This window comes from Pantherophis guttatus, chromosome 5, assembly GCF_059756535.1.
Source record: "Pantherophis guttatus breed Tessera chromosome 5, ASM5975653v1, whole genome shotgun sequence".
In the NCBI taxonomy this organism is placed as follows: Eukaryota; Metazoa; Chordata; class Lepidosauria; order Squamata; family Colubridae; genus Pantherophis; species Pantherophis guttatus.
The window spans coordinates 59790136-59810373 of NC_142067.1; the positions used below are offsets into that span (position 1 = coordinate 59790136).

At 42.1% G+C, this 20238-nt stretch overlaps 1 pseudogene; it reads right to left on the bottom strand.

The window, feature by feature from the left end:
- Nucleotides 1–11231: 11231 nt before the first annotated feature.
- LOC148113401 (uncharacterized) lies at nucleotides 11232–12612 on the bottom strand (annotated as a pseudogene).
- Nucleotides 12613–20238: the final 7626 nt, after the last annotated feature.

Below are 20238 nucleotides of genomic sequence, written 5' to 3' on the forward strand. Positions count from 1 at the left end.
GACTGGCTAGGATATTAATTTATTTTGTGAGTAGTATTGACTTTATGTTGGCATTATGTTTACTGATACCTTGATATTATTTATAGTTTTTATATTTGTTTTATTTGATTGTTGAGAACTGTACAGAATATATTACTTGTGTGACATATAATTTACATGTTTGTCTGCCTATATTTATCTGAATGCTAGCAATTTATATTTCCATCTTATGTGAAATGGGTTCTATTCTAATTAGAAATGCATTTTTCATATGGGTGCACAATAGGAAAAGCTGTACTAAATTTCATGCCACAATTTTGCATGGTATCACTGGGGGACCTACTGAATTACATGCAACTTAATTTTGAGTGACCTATATAGTTTTGTTCTAAAAAACAATATATAACAACTGTAAATAGTTTATTCATTTCAATGAAACATGCTACCTTGCACACACACACATATCCCTAGGATTTATTACTTTATTAATTTATTAGTCTTATCATAGTATCTCCATAAAAAGTGCCATCCTTTTTCGGGGAATCTTTTTCTCAGTATAAAGAATGAATCTGCCCAGAATAAATTCTCTCTTATTTAAATAACTTTTTTTTCAAGCTGTGACTATAATGATCTTTTAATTCTTTATTATCCAATGATAATATTCTTCAAAGGCAGTTGTATAACATACTTATTTATTAAATTTATTTCACTCTGCACTCCATGGATATAATATTGCTGGAGTATATATTACTAAGGACAATTCCTTTGAATATTCTTTGTAAACCAATAATGCTTTTTATCTTCAATCACTTTAGATTGAAAAGATGAAACACAAAGAAAAAAAATGCAACTCTCAAAAACAAGTAAGTTAATGCACGTCAGTTTTAAGGCTCTTGGGTCAAGACAAAGGGAATCAAAATATACAGCTGACTACCTAGAACATTCCCTTGTCCATATTAAAATTAGCTAGAGATAACTGCCTCTGCCCACCTTATGATCAGCCTAGACAGAGGATCTTTGAAAAAGGAAGAAGCCCCAGTTGTTTGGTGCTTGACAAGAAAGAAGCAGAGAGCTGTAACCTGCCAACAATCCAGAGAATGCATGAAAACCTGAAGTACTGAAATAAATCTTGCCATCTTGTTAGTGAGCTTACCTTTAATGACAGCTATTGATCCATCATTTTAGTTCAAATACTAACTTGGATGAGCTCCTCTGCATGTACAGGAACAGGAAGAAATGAGCCAATGTCTCCTGTCCTTAAGAAAATAAAGGTCTGGCTTCCCGGATTCTCTTAATTAATTGTAGTTGGGAAGAGACAGTTCTGAAGCACTCTAAAAATCCAAACTGTTAACTTGAATGTGCTATTAGAAATATGTTTCCTTGATAAAGGGAAAGATTTTTAATAAATGGATGAAAAGAAATATAATCAGAAAAATGAGAAAGACAAATTTTTTTGTTAATGATGAGAAATTTTGTGAAAATTTGGGGGGAAAGTGAGGATGATAAACTCAGATGAATAAATTGCATGGAATAAATTCCTTTGTGGTCTTTAACTTGGGGATCTAAAATTAATTTTGGGGGAAAAAACAAGCATATGCCAGGCTTCTGGAACATTCCAAATGATCTCAGTCTCCTCTCTTGCTATGAAAAGGAAAGGAAAGGAAAAAGAGGAAAAAGAAAAAAGAAAGAGAAGAGAAGAGAAGAGAAGAGAAGAGAAGAGAAGAGAAGAGAAGAGAAGAGAAGAGAAGAGAAGAGAAGAGAAGAGAAGAGAAGAGAAGAGAAGAGAAGAGAAGAGAAGAGAAGAGAAAAGAAGAGATTGCTTCCGGTAATGATCATCTGAACAACCACACATAGCCTGAAAAAATTTTAAGCAAGGTACTGTTTTATCCTTCATTATTCCTTAATGCCTTATCATTTTTGGTCTCCAAAGTGGTTAATAGCTGCAGCTATTACTGAGGAGTCTGCCTCAATGAATTATTAATCTACATTGTTGCACAGCTTTCTCCAATTCTGCCACATGTGTTGGAATACAATTCCCATAAGTCCCAGAAGTATGGGATTCCATACTAAGTTGCAAAAATAAAAAAGAAAGAAAGGATAAAGAATAAAAGGGTTGATTTTGCACTAATAAATTCCTGTTATGGACAGGATAGATCAAAGATTAGTGGATATAATACAAAGTTCCTTAGATGAGAATTAGTGCTATAAAGAATATTGTTAGTTTAAACTGAAATTAAAAGTTACATCATTGTTTGCTTTGAACCTCTCAAGACAATACCAAGTCTGGTAATTGTCTATATTCTCTTCTTCCACACTTATGATTACTGTACATTATTTTAGTAAGGCGTACTTCATGTTCTTGAAATAAATTTTGCTCTAATGTCACAAATGTTATACCAGGCAATGATAGAAAAGAAATTTATTGTAAAAGAGAAACTAGACATGTAAGTAAATGGGCCAATGCACTGACACAAAATAAGTTATGACAGGCCATATAAGGGAAATGATGTCAGAATGATAGCCCTTCCTTCCATAAATAATAGAGAAAAGTAATAAGATGGAACCAAAAGAAGGAAAAGTTGTACAGGAAAATACAAAACAACTCATTTTATTTTAATGAAGGAATACTGCTATGGTCAAAACTCATAACAAGAAAGCAGCTAAATATGGATAAGGAGACTGAGATTTCATATATCAGTTGCCTTATTTTATCTATATTATCAAAGAGCATGTCACTGGTCCATTATTTTAGTCATATTGTCAAAGAATGCAATAAGATTTTACAGCATGACTTGTTTTTGACAAAGCCATGTTGGCTTCTGGTTATAACTTTGCTTTCCTCTAAGGGTTTGCATATTCATTCTTGATTAATTTTTCCAAGATCTTCCCAGATATTGATGTCAGGCTGATAGGTCTGTAGTTTCCTGGATCCATTTTTCCCCTTTTTTGAAGATGGGAATATTAGCCCTTTTCCAGTCATCTGGTAGCTTCCCAGTGCTCCAGGATCTTTGAAAGATATGGTTCAGTAGTTCTGAGATCATATCTGCCAACTTCTTCAGAACCTTAGGATGTAATCCATCTGGTCCTGGTGCTTTGAACTCATATAGAGTGGATAGGTATTCTCTTATTATTTTCTTGCTTATTTTGTTTGATAGGTTGGACTGTTTTTTTCTTTCTTCCGTTACAAATCAGTTTGTGCCCAAAAATTACATATATTTGGAGATGTTGAGGTATATTTTACAAAACTTGTATACAAACAGTACATATATAACAGAAAAACAGAGTTGGAAGGGACCGTGGAGATCTTCTAGTCCAACCCCTTGCTTAGGCAGGAAACCCTACACCACTTCAGACAAATGGTTATCCAATCTCTTCTTAAAAACTTCCAGTGTTGGAGCATTTACAACTTCTGCAGGCAAGTTGTTCCATTGATTTTTTCACTTATTTTTCAGAGTATAAAACGCACTTTCCCCCTCTACCCTTGAAAAGTGGGTGAAAATTTAGGTGCATCTTATAGAACGAATATGGGCATTTTTGGCCTCCTGGACTCTCCACATGTCGCATTTTCACCCTCCCCAGCCCCCAGAAGCATTCTGCAGTGTTCTGCATGGCCCATTTTTGCCAAAAACGGGCCCATTTTTGGGCTCCCAAGCCCTCCGTGTGTCACATTTTCACCCCGGCCACCAAAAGCATTCTGAAGGCTAAAAACAGGCACATTTTTGGCAAAAATGGGCCATGTGGAGCACTGCAGAGTGCTTCTGGGGGCCCTGGGAGGGTGAAAATGTGATGCACAGAGAGCTTGGGAGCCCAAAAATGGGCCTGGTTTTAGCAAAAATGGGCCCAGTTTTGGCAAAAACAGGCTGTGCAGAGCACAGCAAAGTGCTTCTGGGTACTTGGGAAGGCAAAAATCTGACACACGGAGGCCAAAACTTATTTTTTTTCTTGTTTTCCTCTTTTAAATTTAGGTGCGTCTTATAGTCTGGTTGTCCAAAAAATACGGTAATTGTTTTAACTGTCAGAAAATTTCTCCTTAGTTCCTAACCGCACTCAATGTATAGTCCACAATGGAACTGCATCTACATGGAGGTACCCCAAGGTACCCCACTGTTTTAGGCCCAGTACTCTTCATCATCTTCATCAATGATTTGAACAAGGGGATAAATGGGGAACTTATCAAATTTGCAGACGACACCAAGCTAACAGGAATAGCCAATACTCCGGAAGATAGGCTTAAGATACAGAAGGATCTTGACAGATTTGAACATTGGGTGCTATCTAACAAAATGAAATTCAATGGTGAAAAAAGTAAGGTTCTACATTTACGCAAGAAAAACAAAATGCACAGATACAGTATATGTGGTACCTTGCTCAATAGTAGTAACTGTGAGAGGGATCTTAGAGTCCTCATGGACAATCTTTTAAATATGAGCCAGCAGTGTGCTGCAGCTGCCAAAAAAGCCAACACAGTTCTAGGCTGCATAAACAGAGGGATAGAATCAAGATCACATGAAATGTTAATACCACTTTTATTTATAATGCCTTGGTAAGGTCACACTTGGAATAATGCATTCAGTTTTGGTCATCATGATGTAAAAAAGATGTTGAGACTCTAGAAAGAGTGCAGAGAAGAGCAACAAAGATGATCAGGGGACTGGAGGCTAAAACATATAAAGAACGGTTGCTGGAATTGGGTATGTCTAGTTTAATGAAAAGAAGGACTAGGGTGACTTGATAGCAGTGCTCTGATATCTCAGTGGTTTCCACAAAGAAGAGGGGATCAAGCTATTCTCCAAAATACCTGAGGGCAGGACAAGAAGCAATGGATGGAAAATAATCGAGAAGAGAAAAAACCTAGAACTAAGAATAAATTTCCTGACAGAATAATTAATCAGTGGAACAACTTGCCTCCAGAACTTGTAAATGCTCAAACACTGGAAGTTTTTAAGAAGAGATTGGATAACCATTTGTCTAAAATGTTATAGGGTTTCCTGCCTAAGCAGGGGGTTGGACTAGGAGACCTCCAAGGTCCCTTCCAACTCTGTTATTCTTTTCTATGCAAAAGAGAAAAACAATCCAGTACCTCTCCACCAGTAATCAGCACTCAGATCAGCATAGATTAACTCCAAGGTCATCTTCAAACCAACAATCATGTAAGTAACACCCCAATCAAGAAACTGCCTAAGAGCCATTAGTAAACAGCCCAACCCAAAAATACCTAAGACTTCCCCCACCTTCCACAGGCAGGCAGGACATCAGAATATAATCTGACAGCAGACAGCACTCCTTACTAGCACTGATGATATTACCTAGTTAGTGTCAGGTATGCCTCCTTTCAGTACTCAAGAAAGAAAAACCCCAACTCCATTTTCATAAAGAAAGGTACTTTTACTGAGTATGAACTGAATGCAACCAAAGAAAAGCAAGGTCTGAGGCAATAGGCACAAAAATCACATATAGAAAGCATCCTTAAAACCCTCCCCCCAATGGTCCAGTCAGGATTATCCAATCCACCCCCCACAAGGGATCATGTGGGGTGCAGCTTCCGATGGCTCCATCCTTCTGATATGCCAGGACGGTTGACCTTGACTGGTTATCAGCGCGCCTCCCAGCTGCAGAGAAACGCTGAGGAAAACTTTCTCCAATTTATTCCACCAGCTCACTTCCCACCTCCCAACTATCCAGACAACGCCCCCCCTCCCCCTGTTTCAATGGCAGCCGTAGCAAGCAAGGAATATAAAAGCGGAGGCTGACATTCGGCCCTCCTGCAGAAGAGATGTTAGTCCTAGAAAAAGAACAGAATAAGGGAAAATAGAAAATTACATAAACAGGTAACATATGTACAGCTCCAGATATAAGGTTTATCAGGATATTTGGAATAAAACAATTACAGCTGCTTCGGAGCCCTAACATCTCGCTCATTTACCCATTCAGACTGAGCTAATGGGAAGTGTTTCCAGGCCACCAAGTACTGCATCTTTTTTTTTTTAAAAAATTTGATTTATATGCCGCCCTTCTCCGGAGACTCAGGGCGGCTTACAATGTGCTCAGCAATCTTACCTCGATGATTCCTCGAATCCAATATCTCTTTGACCTCAAAATGCTGTTCCCATTCAATGAGTATGGGGATAGGAGAAGGTTCTTGGTCCGGACGCTGGGGGGACGTATGCTCGGGTTTCAGCAAACTAACATGAAATACAGGATGAATCTTTTCCAAGGTTATAATTGCATCATAATTGAGTTAACTATACGTACAATAGGGAAAGGACCCACATATTTGGGCCCAAGTTTTTTTGACTTTTGGGTAGTTTGCAAGTACTTGGTGGAAAGGAAAACCCTATCTCCTACTTTGTAATGCCTACCCTGAATTCTTTTCTTATCAGCTTGGTTTTTATGAGTTCGGTGAGCTTCGTCCAGGGCCTTACGTGTTACAGTCCAGGTACCACGTAGCTGTTCAATCCAGTTAGCCAAGGAAGGTATCTGTGGGTTTTCCTGAGGCAACTCTGGGATGGGCACAAAGTCTTGGCCTCCGCAAACGGCAACAAGTCCGCCCAGTTATCTTGCTGATAATTTATGTGGCATCTAAGGTAGTGGTTCTCAACCTTCCTAATGCCGCGACCCTTTAATACAGTTCCTCATGTTGTGGTGACCCCCAACCAGGGGTGGGTTCTAAATTTTTTTACTACCGGTTCTGTGAGCATGGCTTATTTTGTGGGCGTGGCTTGGAGGTCATGTGACTGGGTGGGCATGGCTAGCTGATCATGTGACCGGGTAGCCATGGCTATGTGTATAGAGACTACTCAGAGGGCTGAAAAAAGTCATTTCTGACAGGTCCTTGCACTTTTGACTGGTCCTCACACTTATGACCATCCTCACATTTATGCCCATGCAGTATTCTTAACAACTATGTTACTCATTTCACAACTGCTTCTTTTCACCATGGTGATAAGATAGGGCAAAAAACGTAAAATGTGAGGACAGTCGTAAATTTGAGAACTGGTCAAAAGTGCGAGGACCAGTCACAAATAACTTTTTCAGCCCTCTGAGTAGTCCATGTGCATAAAAGGACTACCCAGAGGGCTGAAAAAAGTGATTTCTGACAGGTCCTTGCACTTTTGAACAGTCTTCGCACTTATGACTGGTCATCATTTATGCCCATTGTAGCATTCTTAACAACCGTGTCACTCATTTCACAACTGCTTCTCTTCAACATGGTGACAAGATAGGGCAAAAACGTAAAATGTGAGGACAGTTGTAAGTTCAAGGACTGGTCAAAAGTGCGAGGACCAGTCAAAAATAACTTTTTCAGCCCTCTGAGTAGTCCATATGCATAAAAGGATACAGCAATAGAGAGGGATGAAGGAAGGGAAGGGAAATTAGAGTAGGAGTGAGGGTAAGAGAGGGAGGAAGAGAAGAGGAGAAGGAGAAAGGAAGAGGAAGTAGGGAGGAGAAGAGGGGGGGAAGAGAAAGTAAGAAGGAAAGAAAAGAGAGAGGTGGTAGGTTTGAGGAGAAAGATTGCTGTACAATAAAAAAGATGAAAGGGAAGAAAACCAACCCCAAACAAATATTAAGATATTAAGATAAAGAATGAATTGTTAAACTTTAAAGTTTAAACATACAATGTATTTTCTTTGAACAGAGTATTTGGCCAGTTCACAAATTTAAACAGTGTTTAGTCATTTCAATTAAATTTAGAATTTCTATATTTCCTTTTTGCCATATTTATTCCTCATCTATTTTTTAAAAAAACCAATATTACCCTTCATCCTCATCTCTAATCTTAATCAAATTAAATTTTTCCCTTTTATTCTATATTATACCCCTTCGCATTGTCATCTATTTTTATATCCATCCTCACATTGGTTAATTATGTAATTATGTAATACAGTTGTTTAATACAAATTCAACATTTTAATATAAATCAATTAGTTATATAACTCTCTTTTTTGTATATTAATCAATATGAACATGAATATTCCAATTATTTCCATGCAATCCAATTTCTTACAGATCAATTAATTATATTTACCAATAATAATAAACCAAATAATTTCCCCCATATATTCCTCCAAACCACAACTTAACCATTTCTGCTTTCAACACAATATACAATTAACAGTATCTCAATTATTACAATTCCCTAGTTAAATAGAGCTTTTTTTCTTTTGTGTTTTAAAATCTTGAACCTCCTTTTTTGCCCTAAATTTCCCATTGTTTGCAGTTTTGCCCCTACCTTTTTTTGGTGAGGAAAAAGAAAAAGAAATGTCTCTCTGCCTCATTTTGTCACATTGCAGCAAAGACCCTGCTTTACTTTCAGTTTCATTTTTTCAGCATAGCTAGGGGAAAAAAAATCTGCTCGAGATTTTTTTGCAGCTAGCAACAGAGCCCACCACAAAACAGCTGAGAGCAAATCAGCTGAGAGTTGAGGCTGATCTAATCAACTTGTGCTAATTAACCTATCCTGACGCTGAAAGGGGCTGTTTTTTTTATTTTTGCAGGCACCGGTCTACTCATTTGTTTTCTTTTAACACTGATCAGCTGTAGGGTGGCCCTTTGAAGCCCCGCGGCAAGAATTTAAACAGTTTTTTCCCTCTAGCCATCAGCTGGGACTCAGGAGGCAGCAATAGATTGGGAGTGGGCGGGGTAAGCGAACGGCCGGCGATCCAACAGAGGCAGAGAGTGAGGGTGAGTGAAGGTGGGGGGGGGTTGAGAGAGGGCTTTGGCGACCCCTGTGAAATGGCCGTTCGACCCCCAAAGGGGTCGTGACCCCCAGGTTGAGAACCGCTGATTAAGGTATTGTTCCAACATCGAGTTAGTTCTTTCACAAGCCCCATTGGTCTGAGGGTGGTGGGCGGAGCCTAACATCCCCAGGAACTCCTTCCAGAAGTGGGAGGTGAACTGAACCCCTCTGTCCGAGATTATTCGCTCTGGAGCCCTCTGTAATCTATACACATGCCGGACAAACAGTTTAGCCAGAGTTTTAGCCGAAGGGATTTTGAGACATGGGATAAAATGCACTTGCTTAGAAAGCAAAGCAGTGACCACCCAAATGACCATATTTCCTCCGCTTTCAGGCAACTCAACAATAAAATCCATGGATATCTCCTTCCATGGAGCTTCCATGGAGCCTGGCTACACTCTGAAGTAACCCAGGGGGTTTCCCAGGAGGCTTCTTTGCTACAGGGCAGCTCGCCACATAGGATTCTATGTCTTTCTTCATCACCGGCCACCAGGATTGTTGTTTAACTAAATGCAATGTCTTCACAAATCCAAAATGCCCAGCGATTTTAGCATCATGGGTGTATTGTAATACTGCCCCCTCAGGCTAGCAGGGACATACAGCTTCACTCCCACCCAGGCGAGACCCTCACGAAGTGTACATTCATTGGAGTGGGCTAAAAACCACTCATCAGTTTTTAATGCTTCTTTTAATTGCTTGCTCAAGTCACCAGACAAGGTTAGGTCCCCTTTCGCCTGGGCTCTGGTAACCACTGGAGCCACCAGCTGTTTCAAGAGAATAACTGGATGAATGACTTCTGCTCGAACACTATTGTATTGAGGCAGTCTCGAGAGGGCATCTGCCATAAAGTTCTTCCCTCCAGGAAGGTAGCACAGAGAGAAATTAAATTGGTTAAAGTGTTGGGCCCAGCGGACTTGCTTTTGGGGGCATTTTTAAGGCCTCTAAGTTTTTGTGATCAGTCCAGACCTCAAAAGGGTGTTCCGCCCCTTCCAGGAAATGCCTCCACATTAACAGCACCCAATGAACAGCAAAAGCCTCCTTCTCCCAGATGACCCATCTCCTCTCGGTCTCAGATAATTTCCAAGAGGTATAGGCATAGGGTTGCAAATTCCCCTCGGCATTGGCTTGAAGAAAGATCGCCCCGATGGCCACATCACTGGTGTCGGCCTGAACAACAAAGAGGCCTCCAAAGAGCAGCAAACAGTCGTTTCAGTTTCTCAAAAGCTGCCTGACATTCCATAGTCCACTCAAGAGGCCGGGAGGGTTTTGGCCTCACCTCTCCTTTTGTTTTCAGGAGGTTAGTAATCAGTAAGGCAATTTTTGTGAACGAGGGGATGAACTGTCGATAGAAGTTAGCAAAACCCAGGAAGCTTTGTAGTTGTTTGCGGGTATGTGGGGGAGCCCATTCCAACACTGCCTGGACCTTTTCTGGATCTATTTCTATCCCCTCATGTGAAATGCGGTACCCCAGATAGTCAATTTTAGTCTGGTGGAATTCACATTTTGACAACTTAGCATACAGCTCAGCAACTCTAAGTTTTTTCAGGACCGCATTCACCAGTTTTACATGGTCGTCCATGGTCTCGGTGTAAATAAGAATGTCACCCAGGTAGACCAGGACCCCCTTGTAAAGGTGCTCATGCAGTACTTCATTGATCAGTTGCATGAACACTGCAGGGGCTCCTTGTAGTCCGAAAGGGAGCACCCTAAACTGGAAACATCCCAGTGGGCAGTTGAAAGCAGTTTTCCATTCATCACCTTCCTTAATTCGAATTCTATAATACGCCTCCCGCAAGTCCCGCTTAGTAAAAACTCTTCCCTTTGGCCAGGTGGGCTAGCATCTCCTTCATGAGGGGCAGTGGATAGACATTTTCCATGCAAATAGCATTTAAGTTCTTATAATCAACCACCAGATGAAAAGACCCATCCTTCTTCTCCCGGAATAGCACCAGGACGGGTACATGTGGCCTAGCTGGTTGGATGAAGCTGCGTTTTAGGTTTTTATCAATAAAGTCTCGTAGTTCCCCCAACTCCTGGGGGGTCATGGGGTAGATCTTTGGTTTAGGGAGTTTTACCCCAGGAAGGATTTCTATACTACAGTCTGTAGGCTGGTTAGGGGGCAGCACATCTGACGCCTTCTCACTAAACACCTCCCGGAGGTCCCAGTACTCTTTTGGGATCTTTTCTTCCCCCACAATGTGTTCCATTGCAGTCACCGCCACCTCACTCGCCATTTTGGCCATGCAATAGGGGCTCCCCCCCTCTCTTCCCTTGCTGGTTAGAGCGGATGTGCAACACACCCGTCCTCCAATTTATGTGCAGGTTCCATTTTCAGAGCCAGGGCAGCCCAAGTAGGAGGGGTCGTTCCATGCCAGGGGCCACAATAAAACTCAGAGTTTCTTGGTGACCCCCATCCTCATCTCAATTCGTTCAGTTACAAAATGGGCTGCCCCCCTCCCAGCTACCGACCCATCTAGCTGACAGAATGCGATGGGCCTTTTCATTGTTTTTAGTCTTAGACCCACCTTTTCCAAATCTCAGGGCTGATTACACACCTTGTGCATCCTGAATCTAGAAGGGCTAGCATCTTCCCGTGGGCCCCGGTGGATGGTATCTTTGGTTCCACTGGGATGGTCATGGGTCCCCCATTCTGATTTACCAGGAGGTCCTCGTCGGAATCAGTTTCAGTTTCGCTGTCATCAGTGGGGGTCGGAGTTCCAAATTCATCCTGTTTCAGGGGAGAGAACTCAACGACTTCTACCCCTTTTAGGGCAATCTCGTGGGGTTTTGCGGGCAGTTTGCTGGCTCTCTTCCCTCCACTAGGGGTCGCCTTGGGTCCAGGCTTAGAGAAATAGTCAGCCACTCGGTGCCCCTCCTTTCCACATCTGAAGCACGCAGTGGACTTTGGCTTGGAGCCTGTGGGTCCCCCTGCAGCCTTTGGAGCTCCCTTGTGGGGTGAGGAGGGTGGTTTGCTCCAGGTGCACCCACCGCAGTAGTGATCTCTGGCCAAGTCGATCTCCACGTCAGCAGCCAGCACATACCAACTTTGCAGATTCCTAGGGGCCGCTCAGGAGCAGCAATCCTTGTAGACATCCTCATTGAGGCCATCCTTATAGCTTTCCAGCAGGGCTATTTCTGACCACCCTCTCATGTAGTGCACCAGCTTGCGGAACTCCTGGGTGTACTCTGCCACCAATCTCCACCCATGATGTATGGACTTCATTCTGATTCTCACCCTTTGCTCAGCTAACGGGTCCTCAAAGCGCGTTCTGAGGGCTGCCATGAACTGGTCATAATTTCTCATCAGAGGGGAATCTTCATTATGGAGTCCCACCATCCACTCAGCTGCCACCCCTTCCAGGGCCCTGGTAATGCACCTCATGCATGCGGCATCTGAGGAGAAATCCTCCCCCCAGTCTTGCATGTGGTTCCACACTTGGGTTAAGAAGAATCCCAGTCCTTTTGGATCTCCCCCGTATTTTACTTATAGCAAGGGAATTTTGAGCTTTTTTCGCCTCTGTGGCAATGCCTACCCAGCAGGGGAGCCCTGGATCGCAGCAGCCGCTTGTGTTCCAGAGCCCTGAGCTGTCTCTTCCTGGGCTTGGGCTCTCTCTTCTAGGCAAGCAGCAGCCTCAATTTCACCCCCCGGCAGGCAACCCATGGGCCGGCAATCCATACTTTTCACAGGCTCTTCGACTCTCCCAAGCCTCTCTCAGTAGTTGCAAAGCCTGGGTCATCAGGAGATTTTCTTTCTGCTCTTCCTGCCAGGCAGCATCTCCACGTCGGTGTCTGGTAGTTGTTACTCCTTGGGGGGTCTTCTCCAGCTCCGGCAACCTCCCCACACCCAGCAACCTTTTGGCTCTCTCCGTCTTTTCCTCAAGCTGTAAATCAGTCATCCACTCTGAAGCCTCCCAGCCAAGGTGTTACTAAGAGGTAGTGGAACCAGCAGCTCTCATGTCCTCCTGGTCGCTGTCTTAGTCAGACATTCTTTGCTCAGCCCCCACGGTAGTTTTCCGGGATGGCTGTTAATTGCAGACCTTGCTTAATGTCAGGTATGCCTCCTTTCAGTACTCAAAAAAGAAAAACCCTGACTCCATTTTCATAGAGAAAGGTACTTTTACTGAGTATGAACTGAATGCAACCAAAGAAAAGTAAGGTCTGAGACAATAGGTGCAAAAATCACATATAGAAAGCATCCTTAAAACGCTCCCCCAATGGTCCAGTCAGGATTATCCAATCCAAATCCCCCCAAGGGATAATGTGGGGTGCAGCTTCCAATGGCTCCATCCTTCTGATATGCCAGGATGGTTGACCTTGACTGGTTATCAGTGCGCCTCCCAGCTGCAGAGAAATGCTGAGGAAAACTTTCTCCAATTTACTTCACCAGCTCACTTCCCCCCTCCCAACTATCCAGACAGTTCCCTCCTCCCCCGTTTTCAATGGCAGCCATAGCAAGCAAGTAATATAAAAGCGGAGGCTGACATTTAGAGTGATGAAACAACCTGCAAGCTCAGAGAGCACCAAGGACCCCTCTTTTCAATCCTGAGCTATAAATATTCTCCTTTATTGGGACTATCAGTTTATAAAGGTGAAAATTTCAAGGAACATCTTTATCAACCATTGACTTTCTTAAGGTAATTCTTTAAACCAGGAGTGTCAAACTCACGTCATCACAGTGGCGTCACATGATATATTGGGACTTTTTTCTCCTTCACTAAACTAGGTATAGGCGTGGCCAGCGTGTGATGCATCTGGTCCAAGGGCCGGGAGTTTGACAGCCCTGCTTTAAACAAATTCTAATAGAACAAGTAATCAGGGAGAAAATCCCACTGACAGTAAACTGTTTGAACTTGATTTAGAAACAGAAAGAATTGTTTCAAAATTGGAGGTAGTTAATGTACTGGATTAGTGTACTGGATTTCAGGAATCATAAATAATGCCAGTCAGGATCTACAATATTGCATGTAAGCTATTATTCATTAGAGACACATTAGAACTCTATGACACTGTCACATCCAGCAAAAGAAGCTGGTGAAAGAGGTTGCTTACAAACCCTATGTTATGAAGTCCCTAGCTTTGCAGACAGGTGCTGCCAAAACTGATAGAAAACTGTGAGCAGCATCACAAAATAACAGCCACAGTTACTACAACAATGGACTTTAAGAGCCCCCGTTGTGCTAGACTCTGCACTCCCAGACTTGCATGAGATTTTGCCTTTTTTTTTTTTTACTGTGCAATTAAAATTTAAAAGTACCTTTACTTTTAATTTTTGTTCATATGAGCTGGTTGCCAACATATAGTTTAAACAAGATGCTGAGATTCTTCCTATTATCAAATTTTGCCTTCTGAACCAAAACACACTTTCTCTCTTCTCCTGGGCAATATATTAATAATATGATACATACAGAATTATTATTATAAAAAATATCCCCAGATAATAAAGATCTCACTAGATGAATACTTATTTCTCTGTGATGTAGGAGGATGCTGTTAGACTTCAATGCTCTTTGCAATAACTTCAAACCAGATGACTTAAATAAATATTAAGCAGATGTCTCAATGATAGTTGTAGTTGTCATAGTGGCAGTAAAATAAAAGGAGCTGTCACTATGAAAGCATAGAATATATGTCATAAAGTTTTAAGTGTCATAAAATTACATAGGATCCTTGTAGAAATAGTACATATGATAATAGGGCAGGGAAAAAAATCTACATTTACCATTGTGACCATGCATTATTTAAGGCAGTTTGAAACAATTAAAGAATCAAATCGTAAACCATAAAAATAAATATAATTAAAACAAAATATAAAGTTAAATACATCATTAAAATGTATTCATTTAGCAATTAAAACTCTGGTGGAAATTATGGGTTTTTACCATTTTCCTGCATGCAGTATTGAGAAAATAGAGGCCAAGTACATCATTAGGGAGTAAATTCCATAGCTGAAGAATCACACAGAAGACCTGTGTGCCAGATATACAAATTTCTGGCAGATGGGATATCCTCAAAAGGCTTCTTCTGCTGGTCTAACTAATAAGGCAAGTGCATCATAAGAGAGGAGCTTCCCCAGGCTCAAAGCTTCTTTGGGTTTTAAAAAGCAATATCAACACAAAAGTTGATAAAGTCTCTGGAGATTCTCAGTCATTCAGGTTGGTCCAAAGTTGCTTTTTCAAAAGGCAAAAGGGCTTGAAGATGTTTTGCTTCTCATCCGAGAAGCTTCTTCAGAACTAAAGAATGGATGAGAAGCGAAACATCTTCAAGGAAAAACAAAGTCCAGTTGCCTTTTGAAAAAGTACCTTTGGAACAATAAACCAAATCAGAATAGAGCTTGAAGGGACTTTGGAGGTCTCTTAGTCCAACCCCCTGCTCAAACAGGAGACCCTATATCCATGATGGCAAACCTATGGCACACATGTTGGATGTGGCACGCAGAACCATCTCTCTGGGCATGCAAGCCATCGCCCATTGCTCTTCCAGGTTCCAGTGCACCGGACAGCTGGTCTTCACATGTGTTGGAGCACCAGAAACTGAAAGAGCAGCCGCCTAGTGTGCATGCATGCACTGGGAAGATGATCTTCTGGTTTCTGGCATGAATGCACATGTGAAGACCAGCTGGCCAGTGTGCATGTGTGTGCCGGAAACAGAAAGATCATCTTCCTGGCAGCTGCTCTTTCAGTTTCTGGCACTCCTGCATGCTTGAAGACCAGGTGGCCGGCACACCAAAACCTGGAAGAGCAAGGGGAGCAGAGCTGCCAGCCAGGATGGGCGGGTGGGCAGGGGCTTCCCTCCCTCCCCACCTGAGTGGGCTTTTTGAATGGCCCCAACCCTCCAGCCCATGGCACTGATTAGTGTCCGTGGTCTGAAGTGCCTGGCCAGCTCGGATGCACAGGGAAGAGGGGCAGCATTTGCTGGCTGGGCGGCCGCCCACCCTGCTCTCTGCCCTTGCTGCGGGGCAAGGGGCAAGGGTGCTCATGCTGCCGCTTCCAGATAGGATGCTGGAGCAGCCAGGAGAAAAAGAAGGAGCCGCCATCTGGGAGGCAAGCTACCCCAGGAGGGCCGGAAGAGAGCGCAGCATGGAGATGCCACCGAGGGGTAAGAGGCATGCCGGGCCAGCTGAGAAGCAGGAGGGCACTGCTGAGGGAGCACGCCACCTGCTGGCCCCCCAAGCCAAGCCACGGGAACACCAACACTCCTTACCTCTGAGGCCGGGAAGGAGTTCTGGCTTTCCAGCGGAGGAAGGCGGCATTCCCTGCCCAACTTTCTCTCCCAGTCTGGGGCTGCAGAACCGGGTCATCGGTGGGGATGTTCCGCCACCCTGATGAGACCAGGGGATGGGCAGGGAGGCACGAGGACCCCCGAAAGACAAGGTGGAGCCAGTGCATGTGCACTGGACAGCTGGTCTTCACACGCACATGTGTGCACCAGAAACTGGAAGATGATCTGCTTTTGTGGTTTCTGGCATGCATACGTGTACGTGCGCTCCTGTTTTGGCACTCGTTGCCGAAAAGATTTGCGAACACTGCCCTATATAATTTCAGATAGGTGGCTGTTCAGTCTTTTCTTAAAAACCTCCAATAATGAAGCACCTACAACTTCTGAAGGCAAGCTGTTCCACTGGTTAATTGTCCTCACTGTTAAGAAGTTTCTCCTTGAGTTATACAAATGGAAGATGGAATATACATCTAATAATAAAGAAATAAAAAATGCAACCACATCCAAAGGAAGTTTCACCTCAATTTCAGAGTCTAGTTTTTTCCATAGATAGAACCTCCAGCTTTCTGGGATTTAATTTCTGCTTGTTTTCTTTCAATCCCTGCAGTGTCTATGTCAGATCCATGTATCTCCATTCTTCATGGAAGAAGGTGGGGAGTTTGGAGATGTCACATTTAATTCTTTTTCCTATGTGTCCTAAGTATCCTATTTCCTGCCTGGTCCTCTTTGTATAAACTTTAACCTAATTTATAACCATTGCCTGGTGCCAGGAATGCCTGGAGAATTCTCACACCTTGGGAAATGAAAGGGGAGGGGGGAATGAGTGGATTGCAAGATGACCCTGAGACGCTCTTCTTATCTGTTTCTCAGAGAGACTGATACAATTCATCTTCACACCGGCGGATTGGTCGGAATCCACATTGGACGGTGGGGAGGGGGTTCCTAATTTCCTTTATCCTGAATCAGGCCTGAAAGCATGGGAAACACAGTTATTTGGGTTGTAACGGACCTCTTTTCAAAACAGGTCCATTTCATACCCTGCCAGAAGATCCCAACAGCCAAGGCATAGCAAAAATGTTTTTAGTCCACATTTATCATCTCCATGAAGCTCCCCAACGGATTATCTCAGACAGGGGTGTCCAATTCATCTCCAAATTTTGGCGGGCTTTATTAAATCTATTAGGCACCACCAAGGGATTGTCCTCTTCACACCATCCCCAAACGAATGGGGCGGGGGTAGAGAAAGTGAATGGCATATTGGAACAATATTTAAGATATTTTATTAACTACCAACAGGACAATTGGACTGACCTGTTACCTTTTGCTGAAGTAGCCTACAACAACTCTGTACACAGTAGCACTGGTTTCACCCCATTTCAGGTAGCCACAGGACAAGAATTTAACCCCATGCCAGAGCTACCAGCCAAGAAACCTGACATCCCTACCCTTAAGGAGTGGATAAACAACCTACAAACCACTTGGCCAGTGGTCAGACTAGATCTACAAGAGGCTAGAGCAGTTTTTAAAATTCAAGCTGACAAGAAACACTGTGAACTCAAACCATTCAAGGTTGGGGACCGCGTATATCTATCCACAAAGTTTCTACACTCCTTACAACCATCTAAGAAACTGGGATCAAAATTCATTGGCCCATTCCCCATCACCAGAATCATAAACCCTGTCACGGTAGAACTCCTCCTTCCAAGACACTTAGGCAGGTTCATCCAGTGTTTCACTGCAGCCTACTCAAGCCAGAAATCACTTCAAAAGTCAGACCCCCTTTGCCCACACTGCCAATCCCCATTATGGTGGAAGGAGAACAACATTTTGAAATCAAAGATATTCTTGACTCCTGCACTCACCACAGCTCCACACAATATTTAGTGGCATGGAAACACCTACCATCCTCTCAGAACAAATGGGTAGCCAAAAAACATGTAAAAGCCCCCACACTTTAAAGGAAATTCCACCTGAAATACCCACACAAACCATCCTAAATCTTAATGTATTATATGTTTTATGTCTTTCTAAGTGGATTCTCCATTTCTGTGGAGGGCAATATGTCAGATCCGTGTATCTGCCATTCTTTGTGGAAGAAGGGGGAGGGATTTGGAGTTGTCACATTTAATTCTTTTTCCTATGTGTCCTAAGTATCCTATTTCTTGCCTGGTCCCCTTTGTATAAACTTTAACCTGATTTATAACCATTGCCTGGTGCCAGGAATGCCTGGAGAATTCTCACACTTTGGGAAATGAAAGGGGAGGGGAGAACAAGTGGATTGCAAGATGACCCTGAGAAGATCTTCTTATCTGTTTCTCAGAGAGGCTGGTACAATTCATCTTCAAACCAGCAGATTGGTCGGAATCTACATCTGGACGGTAGGGAGGGGGTTCCTAATTTCCTTTATCCTTAACGGCATGCCCTGAGGGACCCCAGAGCCTGCTTTGAGTTTTGATTTGCTTTCATCCCTTTCAATAAAAGGCTCCTTTTGAAATACAAAGTTCTCAAGAGTTCGTACTTTCTTGGAATTGGGGGAGAAGCTAATCCTTACAGTCTGTTTCTTGACATGGCCTATCTCAAAAGGCTGATATCTCCCTCTAATCTTTACCTGTTCTAAAGTACCAATCAAGATGAATCCAATCAACTCTACTAAGACAATCACTCACATATTGGTTTTGCCAATGGGCCTAAAATCATTCTTAGTTCAGTCCAATTCAAGAATTTCTTCATTTGCACTCCATCCATTTACTGTACCTATCAAATCTTCACTTTCAACTCTGTAGTAAACACTTAAAGCAATCACATTCCTACATATTTGACACAGAGATTTATTAGAACTTCATTCAGAGACATCTATAACTGGTGCTCAGTTTTATAGCTAACCAGTGCAACCAAGCAAATAATGAAGACAGTGTGAAGATGTCAAGAAGAAGAATAAATAATAATAGCAGCTTTGCTTTAGATGGAAAGCTAATATTGGACAGCAGAAAATGGAAGATAAGTGAAAAGATTATGGCAATCGTAGTAAAAAGATAGCAGTCATCAATAAGAAGAGCCCCATAAATATTTGCTAAATGTTCTGAAATGATATTCACAATGTGGCTATAAAAAAAGCTTTCAATTTTCCCCACAGTATAGCATCTATCATCATGTGTTTGTCTCTTTAATTAAAGAATGATTCCAATCCTATGTATTTGAGAATAATTCTCAACATTCAACTTTAATTTCCTAAAGGACAATTTTAGAATTGAACTCCCCAAATCTACGTAAACAACAAGGACAGTTGCAAATTTTGTAGCTGAAGGCATTACTTAATGTAGGCAAAGTGTGGAAGGCATTTTTATGCATATATAAAAATCATTATTATGTAAAATCCAAGCAGAACTACTGACTCATACAATATTTTATTAGTGAAGCATAACAGTATTTTATCCTGCATAGATAATTAAAACAAATTTTTCTACATGGATAGAAAATAATCAAAAACCTGCTCTCAAATTTTACACAAAGCTGTTCAAGAAGCAGCTCTAGTTGAACATACTAATTTTTCAAATATTGCCACCAACACCATCCTTCCCCCTTCCCCCTTGCCCTGGAAAGGAACATGAGCTTCCAATGAAGTAACACATATGATGGAAGAAATGTCCATCTGGGTTCAGTTCCAAGTGGGAAGAATGACACTGGAAACATAGAGACTGCTTTGAAAGATGGTTTAATGGTGGACAGGACCACATGGTTTGAGGTCCTGGGCAAAAAGAGCACATGGGGGGGAGAGAGAGAGAGAGAGGGAGGGAGGGAGGAAGGGAAGGAGAGAGAGGGGGGAGGGGGAGGGAGAGAGAGATTCTGCGTTTCCAACATTTCCTAAAATATTTCATTCTTCTAGGATGGGGGTGTGTGTGTGTGATAATATTTTCACATACTAAAGCAAAAACAAAAATCTGCAAATATATACTGTTCTTTTAAAAACCTATTGTATAACTACATTGCTATTACTTTTGAAGCAAAAAAAATTGCAATACACATAACAGTACTAAGTGTTGTTGTTCCAACTATGGACTTTGAAAATGTAACTCACTGCAGTCGCAAGCTCTGGAGAATTAGCTTCTCTTGGAGCTTCTAAACTTTATTGTTCATCCCCTAGTGGTTTTTCTCTTCATCTCAAGCTTGACTAGGTCCATTATGATAGCAATGTACAGAAAGCCTTAAAACTAACATGCAAAATTGCACTCCTTAAGCTGTCTGGAAATTCAAAGTTTTCCATATGTGGGAGCCAAAAAAAACTGTAAGGAAATATTCTCTCCATTATA